The following is a 13,364-nucleotide window of genomic DNA, read 5'->3' on the forward strand; positions in this document are numbered from 1 at the left end:
TTTTCTAATTTATATGCATTTCTTTGTGTGCTTTCATATTTCATATGGTACCAGAAAAACACCTATACATAGCCATAAATTCTCTCTTAACACAAATTCTAGAATGGCACTGGGAAATCCAGGCTTTTGCTGAGTCAACTGCTGTAGTAACATCCCAGGACAACATTGCAATTTAATTCTAGTTATTTTTTAAACCTTATTACCCCACAAATTTAGGTAACATCAATGAATTATAAACATCATGGGAAAAATAAGATAATAAAAAACATTCCCACTGTGAACAGTAACAGAGGAAGCAAAAATGGACTTCTACAAAAGCAAAATGGAAATGTCTCAATGCTGTTCTGTAGTACAGTCACTTTTTTTAAGAAGAGAAAATCTTGGTAGAATATCTTTGCTTAGATCTGGGCCAGCAAGGTACACATTAACCTGATGAATGTTCTGCTGAATTCAATGGGCTATTCAAATGCACACTGCCAGTTACCTCAGATGTGTTTGCAAACCAAAGCCACATGAAGTGGCAGGTGGTGTAGGTAGCATTCTTAAAATTGTCTAGGTGATTTACAGCCTCATAGCCCTTTGACAATGCCAAATCCTCAGACTGTCAAAATATTCAGTGATCCCCTGAAGCCCTCAGCCCCAAAGTAGGAGCTTCTGTTCCCATTTAGAGCTGAAGGGAAATTAAACCCATTGGGGAAAGCAGTGCAGTAAGAGCTCACTTGGGGTGGCAAGACCTAGAAGTCTCTGCTGGAGGGGATCTTGGACACCTACCTCTACTCAAATGGATAATTCCTCTTACTCCATAGGGTAAGCAGGGTCTGTAAAAAAAAACAAATATGGGTTTTGAGCAGCAGTTTTGTGGACGTACACTAAATTACAGGCTTAGGCACCTTTTTGGAGATCAGTACCAATTCCCTTATGTTAATTATACTAAAAAAAATCTGAATTTATTTTGCTGTGATTCTTCCTCTGACTTCAGGGAAAAAAACCTATCATTTGATGCATTATATTTAAATATCCTTTGCATGAGATGAATATAAAATGAATAAAATAACCCAACTCTGAACTCAGACTTGTTGTCATGCTGTGTGACATACACCTTTGCTACCTTCACTCTCATAAGAAATGTAAGAGACTTCTATTTTTATTTCTGCTATTTTAACTCTGTTAATAGAGTTGTTAAAGCAACTGCATGGAACTGGACCTTTCAACACATTGAGGAATAAGTCAGATGAATTAAGATGTTGGGTTGTTCTTTGTCTCTTAAACAAGAGAGGTTAACACTGAATTCCTTGTAACTTAAATACAAACATGGGTACTGATGAGCATCACCCATGTAAGGATAAGAGTCTGTTCTTGATGCAAGAGGTAGTGCAAAATATCTTTTGTCACTTGCATTGGAAAGTATTGACCTAGTAGCTTGATGGGAAACATGATAAAAGACAATCCACAATCACCTTAGGATCTTAGAAGTAGAATTTCTATACACACACACACATTTTTAACTAGTCTGCAAAAGGACTGAACTCTAGGTAATCCCTGAGGACCACTGCATGGTTCCTTGATTCAAACTAGCTAGCAGCATTTAGGAACTATCTGTCTTCTACCTTTCCTTGCTGAAGTAGACACATATAAATGAGAATAATAATAACATATAAAAACCTTTCTATTATTTTAAATACCAGGATAAATGCCACCCTCACCTCCTGGCCAATGTTATGTTTTCAACAGCATTTCTTATTATTTCATTACTGACTAATTCTGGTCTTACACATTTATATAGTGTCAAAGTGCCAAATGTTTGTATAGTGCTGGACTTCTTACAGTATACATTTCTATCCACAATGGAACAAAGTGAATTATTGTACTCAGCATGTACATTCACTTCCAGTGAGTGCTCCTCCATTCCTTTTACTCAGTCACAACCAGGCTGCTTACCCAATACCCTTTGCTGTGGCGCTGGAGCACCCTCCTCAAGTTAGAATGATGCCAATCCTACCTGTCTCATCACCTTTCCTCTTCTGCTAGGTGCTGCAAGTGAGCCCTCATTGGGTATGCAATGTGCATCACCTATTTTAATACACTGTGTATCACTTCAGTATTTATTACTTTTTAAATGTATGTAGATGGAAAGATAAACAATAAAAGAGGCTGACTCCTGTCAAGTGAGAACGATGAGTGCTACTTGATGAAAGAGGGATGAGGAGATGAGTGATGAACAGGAAACCTTCAGCCAACTTTCTAGTACTAATAGCTTACTTTCCCCTTGAACTCACACATTTTATAAGGGTGGCTTGAGAATATAGGTCCCCTCATTTCATGTTAAGAAACTGATGTGCAGAGAGAGAAGGAACTTTTACCAAAGCCCATTCAGTACTCTGGCTGTCATTAAAGGCTGAGAAGCCACTATGAGAAGACATTAAGGATAGATAAAATATTAACCAGTACTACCTTAGACAGAGAAATATACTTAATTTGTCTATGCTGGTTTTGGCTGGGGTAGAGTTTATTTTCTTCACAGCAGCCAGTATGGGGCTTTTTGTACTTGTATTGAAGACAGTTTTGGGAACTCAGGACTAATTTAGTTATTGCTGAGCTATGCTTATGTAGCATCAAGGCCTTCTCTTCTCATCACCCCCCATCAGCAAGATTGGTGTTCACAGATATTCCAACTGTGGTTTTGGATACATATTCCTAAGGCAGACATATTCCTCTCCACAGCTCCCAGGTATGACCCATTGACTGGTCCTGGCTGGTATAAAGGACCATAGTCAGAAATATGACATGGTGTCTTTGTTAGTCCTTGTTTCTGTGTTTCTTGCCACGGAAAGACAGTAAGATGACCTGTTCATTCCTGGATCTTGCTCTAACACCTGTTTGGACTCACAAATTATAAATTACTCTGAGGATCTGCATTTTAAATACACCACAAGTGAACATGAGGGACTTTAATAGAGCACAGTTGTGTCTTTACTCACTGCTTCACAAACTGTTTCCTAGCCTGAACTAACAAGAAGCCATGGGCTCCAGACACATCTTTGTCCTTGTGTCTTCTTCTCCACACAAGTTGTCCCCATGTGAAGCTGCCTTCCTCTGGGCTGCTGGGGCAGAAAAAGTGGAGGTACAAAGTGCAGCAAAAATGTACCATGGAGGTTGGGCCCCACAGGCAATGACTCATTTGACACATTTTGAAGGCCCTTGAGATGCTGAATATAAATCTGTATCTCCAAAGGTGTGGTTCCTATAAGAAGGTCTACAGCAGTATTAAGTCCCCTTGGCAAAATGCATCTAAAACAATCAACAAAAACTTCTTAAAATAAGAAAGATTGAGACAGCTATCCTCCTGAGAGTTTTCTTTATGGGCAATTTTTGTGAGGTTTTCCTGTTTTATTAATCCTCACCTTTTGTTACTGTATACTACAAAAAGCTGGAGAACTAAAGAAAGAAGTAAATATCTGCAAATTTTATCTCGTGGCTTAGATTAATTTCTCACAGCCCAGCTATTTCATTTCAGCAGACTCAATTCAGTTCTGACAAAAATATGGATAATTTTTATTAAGAGAGCTTTTATTCCTTACAACAGTTGACTCTTAAATTCCTTCTTTGTAACAATAATATGGAATATTTTGCTGGTTTGTACATCTGAGAGTTATCTTTCCATATAAAAAAAACATTTGCCTGTTTGTATGTATAAGTGTGCATGTATGTACATAAATTAGAAAGCTGCAGCTCTAGATAACAGCTTTATGTGGATTTGGATTACTAGATCTAAATCTTTACAAATAAATATCATGTGGGCATTGTCATATTAAATAATGCATTCTGGAAACAGTGCTAAAATGAATAGTATATAAAGACAAATATGTCAAGTTACAGTTTAAAAATAAAGTCATTACTTTCTATCATTAGACATGGTTACTTTGTATCTCAAAGCAGTATGTCACACTTGTATTTTCAAAACTGGCTTTATTCTAATCATAGGGTTATTAGGAAAAAGGAAGTAAAAGTGTATGATTACTACCCAGAGGTTTTACCCACACCTGCATTTGTACATCAAAATGGGTTCTATTTTTCAAACAAGTCTCTCTAAAGCAATTCTGAAGTCCAAATTTAATAGAAATGAAAGGAAGCATTTTATTTTCAGCCTTGAATAACTGTGTCTTTAAACAATACTAAAATTTTTTACTAAGCAAGATACATATCTAATTATTTAAAAAACACAAACTATCCTGTGGCCACAAAAGGAATGCATTTTCCCATGGCACATTGGAATAAAAATTTTTTTAATTAATTTATAATCAGTATAACATTCCTGTCTAAAAAGAGTTGGCAGATTTTTGTTTATAGTTTCAACAAAGAGCGCATGTTGTTTTCATCAAAGGCTCCTCAACACGTAGAACCAGACAGTACAGCAGATGCTACTGAGGCTTCATATTGAATTTATATTTTGAAATAAAAGATGAACTTTGGTTACACATTCTTTTGTGTCAGAAATCACCCCTAAGCTCTTCCTCTGAGCCTCCCCTTCCCAGCCCTGCTAGTGAGGGAGCGGTGCTCACTGTGGGCCTGTCCCAGTTAGCACTTGCTACTTGATATGCATATGAGTCACCACCACCTAAAGCATTTTAATATTTATTTATTATTTTATCTCTTTTAATATTAGGAACTGGTACTACAGGCCATTTAAAAGAAAGAATTATCCTTCGATCTGTCCTATGAAAAGAGAAAGAATAATAAAAATTGTGCAGTTCTGTGTATTTCATCACAGACTTTAGGAAGACTGACATAAATACTGGAAAGCGTTCATTCATTGGGAACTTTTTAGACTAAAATACTGTTATTTTCCCTTTGCCATCCATCCAAAGAACACTGGGAAAAGTGTAGAAGTAACATATGGTCAGACATTTTCCAAGTACAAACTAAATGCTCTGCTATATCACCTCAAGACTTACTTTGGACAGTGGTAAATATTACAATTTGGCCTAAAGGGAAGAAAAGGGATAGTAGAGATGATCAGTGTGAAAGAGCAAGGCTGAAGTTAATTACATCTTGTTTGATTTGCAGATCTCATTGAGATTTCCTCTTTTACTTCTTGCAAGTCAAAACTTATTATGCACTGTGCTGTGAGTTGGTGAAGGCTTGGATCACAGCACAGCTGGCAGTCAGGTAGCCAATGCTGTCACAATTAGCCAGCTACTATAAGCACTGTGTGATTCCAGGGTGGAGCTGGGTCCTGTGCAGGGATCTTTCCAAAATCACCACTTTCCTCCTTTTATTCTCCCCAGGCACAGGACTTACACAATATTTGTGGCTGCACTTGTCTTTACTTCTACCTGCTGTATTTACAGCCTCAAAGAGTAGGAGATGTTGCTTCCTCTTTCTCTCTGCTCAGAATTCCCCCCACAGCTGTGTTTTCTGAAAACTGTCTCTCATCTTCCTGCCTAGCTTTGAGTTCTCCTCTCTTAGATCAGTAAGAATCCCTTTGATTCAATAATGGTTTCAGAATAGATTCATAGGCATTAGACAATGGCTCTAGAAGGTGGTCATCTGCCCAAACAGGGGACACTTCTGCCAAGAAGAGACAACATCCACTTAAAATGTAAGGGAATTAAGCATCCAATTAGACAGCACCTGTCTCTCTCTTTCCCTCTGTTTCTCTCCCTTTTGGTCCAAAATAGAGACCTGAAGAGTATATTGTACTGATTGAGGAGAAACAGAAAGCACATCTCACCCTCTCTCTCCTCAAGCAGAAGGATTCAAGCAGAAGTTCTGCTGTTGCTCCCTAAAAGTACTTACTCGAACAGAAGTATGGCCCTGGCTGGGTTGCCTGTTTTCTGAAGAGTTAGAATGTGTGCACTGTGCTGTGTAAGCATTTTGCTGAATGGATAGACCAAGATACAGAAAATGTTCAGGAACTTGCCCAAGGCCATATGGCAATTCAATAACAATGCTGTGAATTAAAAACAAGGCTGGAGTATTTCAAAGAGAAATATTTTCTCACAAGCAAAGAAGGCTTTTATCAACAGTCCTGGGAAAACTGGAAAATTGTGAGCTCTTCAAGTGCTTCATTTTTGCAAAGTTGTTCCTGAGCAATGCTCAACTTTTAAAAAATGTCTTGTTCCAAAACTGGAAAGTATTAGCTAAAAGTGGAAACATACTGATAATTTGTTCAGATATTGTGGATGAAAAAGAGACATCTCCAATGATTCTCAGTCAATTACTGAATACAGCACAACCTGAAAATCTTGATGTTTTTATGGAAATACATTTTTATGTGTTATGTTGATTTTTTGTTGTTGTTTTTTCTCAAGAGCACGTCCCAGAAACACAAAGGCCACCTTCTGGCTTGACCAAGAAGAGGACACGGGAGTGCATTTCCGCTGGATGCACATGTGGCCTCAGCAGAGGTAGCTGGAATTTGTCTTGTCCCACCTTCTTCTGCCACAGTCTCAGCTTCTACTTTCTATCCCACACATGAAGCTCAAACATTTGCCACCTTTCTGAGCCATTTTTCATGAATCATAATTGTAATGGCTACTTCTCCAACAAAACATTTGGGAAAGGGCTCTACCTGTTTTCAGTGTGTCTAGACAAGGATGAGCTCCCACAGCCACAGCAGCTGGCAGCTGCCAGGGCTGTGTGTGTGGTGCTGAAAGGGAAAACGTAGCAGTGTCTCCTGCCATTTTGGGGCACCTCAGGAGACCCATCACCTTATGAGGCTGACAATTTCCCACAGCCATGAGGGGTTGTTCTAGACAGATGTTTGACAGGCAAAGTCACAGCTGTAGAGGTGTGAGGTTTTAGGAAAAACCTCCATCTCTGGCCCACTCCAGTATGGGTCAGATGTGATTTCCTTCCAACATGAGGTCTGTCTCCCTAGTAAAACTAATGAGAACACTCTGTGGCTGGACCAGTGGTGATAGTTTGTCTTTCCACTAACATAACATGTAAATGAAGCCAGAGTCTTCATCTGTCTTGAGTTTCTTATATTCACAAAAAGCTCTGGCTAAAGAATCTTACCAATTCAAAAGAAACTTTTTTTTTTCTCTTTTTTTTAAAGGTAGCAAAACTTCTAAAGTTGCAGCACATTTAGTTCCATTTCAAATTAGGATTTTCAGACAGTGTTCCTAATCAACCTATAGCTGGCTCTAAGAGACTTAAACCATTTAAAATATGAAGCAGAGATGCATTCCTTGCATTTGAAAATAAATTACTGAAAAAGTTTTATAGCAAATACAGTTCAGTTCAACACTATGGTTTAATGAAGACGTAGCAAAAGAAATAAATTACACATTCTGTGGTTGATTTAGTAAACATATATTTGCAAAGGTAGTCTCATCACTGACACACAGACACCTTTGCATTGCTGTGAGACTGAGACAATTATAATTGGCCATCCTTTTTCTTTTCAGCATGGGTTTTACTGAGCATGGCCATGCTCTAGTGTCACTCACAGGGACTGTGTCAGTGCCCTTGCAGAGGTGCTCTGACAGCCAGTCAGAAATGTCACACCTCCATCCTGGGTTGATGCTCTCTGTCCATGTCATCTGCACTCGTTACATTGAGCGGGCTGTGATGCCCAGAGCTGCTCAGGTTATGATCATGTAAAGAGGAGACCATTCTGCCTATTTTCCTGACACATCTGCTCAGTTCTCAAATCTCATACTGACAGTTTCTATAATCTGTGAACTCGGACAAGGTATTTTCTGACCTTCATAAAGAGTCAGACATCCAGCACCTTGGCCTTTCTGGCAGCTGCAGCCTTCTGTGGAGGGTATGTGTGGGATAAAGTAAGAAAGATTTTAGGGACAGAAATTCTGTTTAATACTGCTAAAGGCTTGTTTATAGCTGTAAGATAGGCACTTTCATTCAGAATTTATATACTGTGAGTTTAGAGTACTGGAAAAAAACCACACCTTAAGAGATAATGCAGGCACTTGGCAGATGCAAGGCATTAGCTTTTCAAGAAAGCATCTCTCTCTGTGCGAGGCATTTTGAATATGTGTATTGGACAAATGATGTGGATGGGAGGTAGAACAACAAAAGCATAGCAGAACTTCTGGTATTGACCCAACTTAGCTGCTTCTGCCTCTGTAATGATTCTTGACTACAGCTGGCATTGTGACCTTCCTTACACACACCAGTGGATACTATAATGAAACAAGTTTTCTTCAGAAATGAATATGAGATGAAAACAATGGTGAAAAATAATTGTGTGGCTTATTGACTTTGAGAGAAAGTCCTTTTTTATTCTATTCTATTCTTTTTTATTCTAGAATCTTATTGGTGCCATAAGACAAAAGAAAATCCTTAAAATCCTAATATTATAGGATTATAAAGCCTAAAAATCCTAATATTTTATTCCCAAAAAAAAGCACGTACTTCTTCACATTTATCAAACTCTGTAGACTCAGTATTTTTCCTTTAATAAAACTTCATCCCTGTACATTGTTGTTCACATTCCATAGCAAGCATGTAAATGCAGTCAAATACGTGAGTCTTTCACAATAACAAAATTGACAATCAGATATATCTGAGAGAATTTGACTCAGAGGGAGCACAACAGTGTCACTCAGAGGTATATTACAGAATATTATTTTTCAGAAAAATACTTCAAGAAAGTGAAGCAGGATCACAGTGTTCCTAGCTTTCAAGTAGGAGCTATGGGGAAAACGGAAATTGGTTTATATGAGTAAACTATAAGAATGGTGCTTCTTCAAAACTCCAGAGCCTTATGGATAAAATGTGGGTGTTTATTCTTTATGCATAAAGCATCTGTAGTAAAGGACAATTTATACAATAGGATTTGGGCAAAGTGCACTTTCCCTGGAAAGCACACATAACAACAGGAAAGCACTTCTCATAAGGGGCATACACAGGCTATAAATGTTTATTGTGTTATTGACAATTATCTGTTTAAGACTGGGATTACTCGATGAGTAGCTCAGAAAATACTGTATTACGACTTAATTGCTTCAGTATCTAATTCATTTTTAAAATACCCTGTAGATGAAGAAAAGAAAATACTAGATGCATGTTTCTGAATGAGAATTTTGCACTAGCTGCCTTCTTTTCACCAAGGGGATTCGTGTTTGTTTCAATCAAAAAAAAAAAAAATTCTATAGTCGTCCTTTCTTTTCTTCATATCTACTAAACATGTTTGAATTTTAGCTTACAAGTATAGAATTGGTTGAGAATTCACTGCTCTAATAATTGTTATTTATTAGGTGATATTTGTTAGGTCTTTTTGTACAATTGACAGCTAACTTACAGAGACTTAACAAATACTAATGGTAATGTTGTGGCAGCCCATGAGATGCCTGTGATCCCAAGACTGTCACCAAAAGAGAGACAGCAATTGTTCTAAAGCTTTCTGATAAAACAAATTTCCTTTATTTTAAAAGAAATTATCTTGTGAATGGATATTCTACAGATTTAGAAGTCTTATTAAGTAACAGGGTTTATTCACAAACCAAGGAAGAATCATTTCCTGTAACAAATTTTCCAGTGTAAAATTTAATTATCAAGTCATTGGCTTCTAGCACTTCTCTTGCTACTGTTCTGAAGACTAATAGACTTACCAGTCAGGAAGCTTTACATATATTCAGACTTTTTTCATTACACTTAATTCAAATGCACTAAATAATTTCTTGTGAAGGCCTGACCCTCTGAATATTCTAGACTAGTATAATATTATACACTTCTAGGTTTTCCACCTATCACCATGACGGAGACTATTTCTCCTGTCCCCTTTTCAATTTTTAATTTATTTCTATTAAGGTTGTGGAGGTAAAAATGAGAAATCTTTTATTCAAAGGATAGGTTGCAGAAATCAAAAACTCCCAAGCATGATCCAGCCAAGAGAGGCAGGGACCAGGTGTGTTTGTGAAATATGAAAGAAACATTCTTAAATAACATATATGGAAAGGCAGCTCTGAGGATGTGATTGAGTTAGAAGTTATTGCATTACTCTTCTTCTGCTCTCTGTATTTGCCAATATCTTCCTGATAGTGAGGTGGGACCAATGTAAGAAAAGACATTGCCTCATTCCTCTTTGAAAGGATACCCATGTTTGCAAAGTACTAAATTATAATGGATTTTTAACGTATATACATGTCTAATTAACTAGTCTATAAAGGCAATATTCTCTTCACTTTCAAATCCTTCATTAAAGTGTATTTAATGCTAATTATTTGTATTATTAGAGTGCCTATCTGCACCAATAATAAACTATGCTCTTATAGTCAGTGTAGCTACTACTTGATTTGTTTTAAATTAGGAATTTAGGAATGCTTCAGTCCACAAATCTGGAGTAACCCAGAACCAGATTCTTGGGCTGTTTGGACCTGTTGCTCTTTTTTGCCAGAAAGGTACTTCTTGAAAAAATTGGAGCCAAGTGAAATGAAACCAAATTTTCCTATTTCTATTTTATAATAGAAAAATTATTCAGCTTGAATAATTTAGAGCGGAGACAAAAATCAATAGTATGAAACAGAGAAAAAAACCTGAACATTTTATAATTCTTTCTGTTTTCTAATTCACAGTGAATCATATGAACAAGGATAATTGACAATCAAGGGTTTATTCATACCAGATTTGAAAAAGTACATCTGTTTCAGGAAAACAATTATGCATGTACTTAAATTTTAAGCACTTGAGGGGTCCAAAGTATAGCAACTTTATAAACCTCTGGTAGAAGTACCTCACACATTATAGAACATTCAGCTAAAATCCTGACCTTTAAATCCAGTATTTAGTTTATTAATCCCCATAATATAAACCAGTCAGAGATATTTTATAAATGCGACATACGTGCCTCAGAATGCGCATACTTTTTCTAAAATGTCAACCTAAGGACATCACCTTTCTTTCCAAATATTGTTTTGCCTACGTACTGACAGCAAAAATACTAAATATGTCTGCCTATTTCATCTATGCAACACGTAACAAACGACAAGGAGAAGTCAAAATTCCCGCTTTCCTGCCACCTCTGTCAATGTGTCAGCTACTCTGTGTGGTCGCTCCCCAGACGGGAACAACGTCGTGTCAGCCTCCCAAAGGATCAGCAGCAGAAGTCACTGCACCCCTGAAAGGGCTCTTTCCTGGGGTGAGGAGGAGGGGAGCAGCAAGAAGCTCTCCTGCTGCAATCCTGTGGCTTTTGGGCATGTGGGGAGAACATGGGCACCACAGGTGGAAGCGTGGCTGAGCTGGGTGCACCTGTAGTGCAGAAAACTCAAATTGCAGATATTGTGTCGATATTGGCACTCATTGCCAACTTCTCTTGTAATCTGGCTCCCAACAAGAACGTTGTGTACAAAGAGGCATGACTCTATAAAGCTCTTGCAACCTTCCTAAGTAAAAGAAGCACTCATAAAAAATACAGGCACTATCTGCTCTTCCCTAACTTTTATATCTCGAGCAGGTGGTCTTTAGATTTGTGTTTTTCCTTACAGAATTCCTGCACAAAACACAGTCATTATCAGTTCAGCAGTAAATGGAAAGGCATTCATTCAATCTTTGCTAGCATGCAAGCATCACTTAATGAAACAGTATTTCTTTGCATACAAAAGAAAATAAAAACAACAAATCAAATTTTTTTCAAAGTCTCTTTTGAGGACATGTACATGTCTGAGCCCAAATCCTAAATCTTATAATCTCTTTGGAAGGGTGACATCAGAGCTTCTAATCTTATTTGCAGTATACTTCAATATCTACAGTTCATTTAAAAACATTAAAATTCTAAATGGAAAAGTCAAGAAGAGTTGATTTTTATCATCAAACTTTTTCTGAAATAAGTCCTTACAACCTCTAAAGAACAATTAATTGATTTCCAACATTGCATAGGCTACCCAGAGAAAATCACTTGGCTTTGTTTTGGTTTGGTTTTCTTTCGTTTTTTTCAGAAATAACAAGGGAAAAAATTTACCCTCACCACTAATTACCGCCATTCTACCAACATGAGATTTCTTTCTCTCAGAATGTCCTTTAAACCACCTCAAAAATCACTCCAATGAAAATATCACCTTCTACTTATAGGGTGAGAGCAAATTAAATAAAATGCCAATAAAATTCCTTTAAAGTGCCTTTTTAATTTCATACTTAAGTTAACATAACATTGCTGATAGAGTTTGCCCATGAAGAAGTAACACTAACACTGGTAGAAACCAATGAAAATGCATACAGAATTTTCCTAAACCAGATACCTAATAATTTTTATCCATAATTATTTGTACCACAACATTTCCCATAGAATCTATTCTGGAACAATGCAAGGCAGAGAGCACTAGCTGAACAAAACAGTCCACGTGAAAGTATTGTTTTTTCCCTCTCAGATGCTATAATAAAACAGTTGATATAGAACCAGATCAGCCTGTTTATTTGGCTAACAATTATTTCTCTTTAAATTCCAAAAAGTTTAATGTCTGCCTAATCATGAGTGATAGGCCTAATCAAACTTTTGTTGTCTCCTTCTGCCAGCATCCAAAGAGTGCTTAAAAGTAAACAGAAATGATGGAAAGGGAATCCCTATGGCAGAAATTAAGAAATAAAATACAGGGATTAACCTCCAGCCTTGTGTGCCTTTATCTCTTCTCTGCCTTGCAACTAAAGGGAGACTGTTTAACCATTAAAAAAGATTAAAGGTATTAATTAGACTAAGAGATAGAAACCTATCACCCTTCTGTCAGAGCAGACCAGAAATAAACCTCCTTCCAGATAAAAAAACAAACAAAACAAAACTATATTTTTAGAGTTTAGTCGAAACAAAAGTCCTGTTGATCAGCTTTCTATATTCCTATTGTTGTGTAAAAGATTAAACAAATGAGCCTGAAATTGAATAAACATTTTGACGAATTTGTGTATGAGGGGCAGAGCCACTACTTCCTCTTTAAATCAAAGTAGCAGCACTACACACAAACAAATATAATTCTGTTGGGATTTCATAAATCTGTGTAAATAAAACAATGGAAGAAGATTAACAGACAGCCCCCAGCAGTGGAGCTCTGAATTGCCTTCTTTTTTTCTCCCCAAAATGAAGAAACTACACAGTACATTTAAATTATGTAGAAAGTATTATAAATGTCTTTTGCAGCAGAAACAGATATTATAGCAAACTGCAGCTATATGCCATGTCTAAGGACAGATTAGACATCTTTTAGAGTCAGTTGTCAGTAGAAGATTACAAAATATTATTCAAGACAGAAGACGACTGGCAGAAGAAAATATACTTTTATCCAAGAATAACCCATTTTTGAATTTTCAAAGTTGTGTGTGATTCTTTTTTAAAATCTTAAGGATAAAATAAATTGCAGCTTTCAATCAGACATCCTTATAAAAAGAATAGATGGTAATAAAATACATTCATC

This window comes from Parus major, chromosome 2 (genome assembly GCF_001522545.3).
Source record: "Parus major isolate Abel chromosome 2, Parus_major1.1, whole genome shotgun sequence".
NCBI lineage: Eukaryota > Metazoa > Chordata > Aves > Passeriformes > Paridae > Parus > Parus major.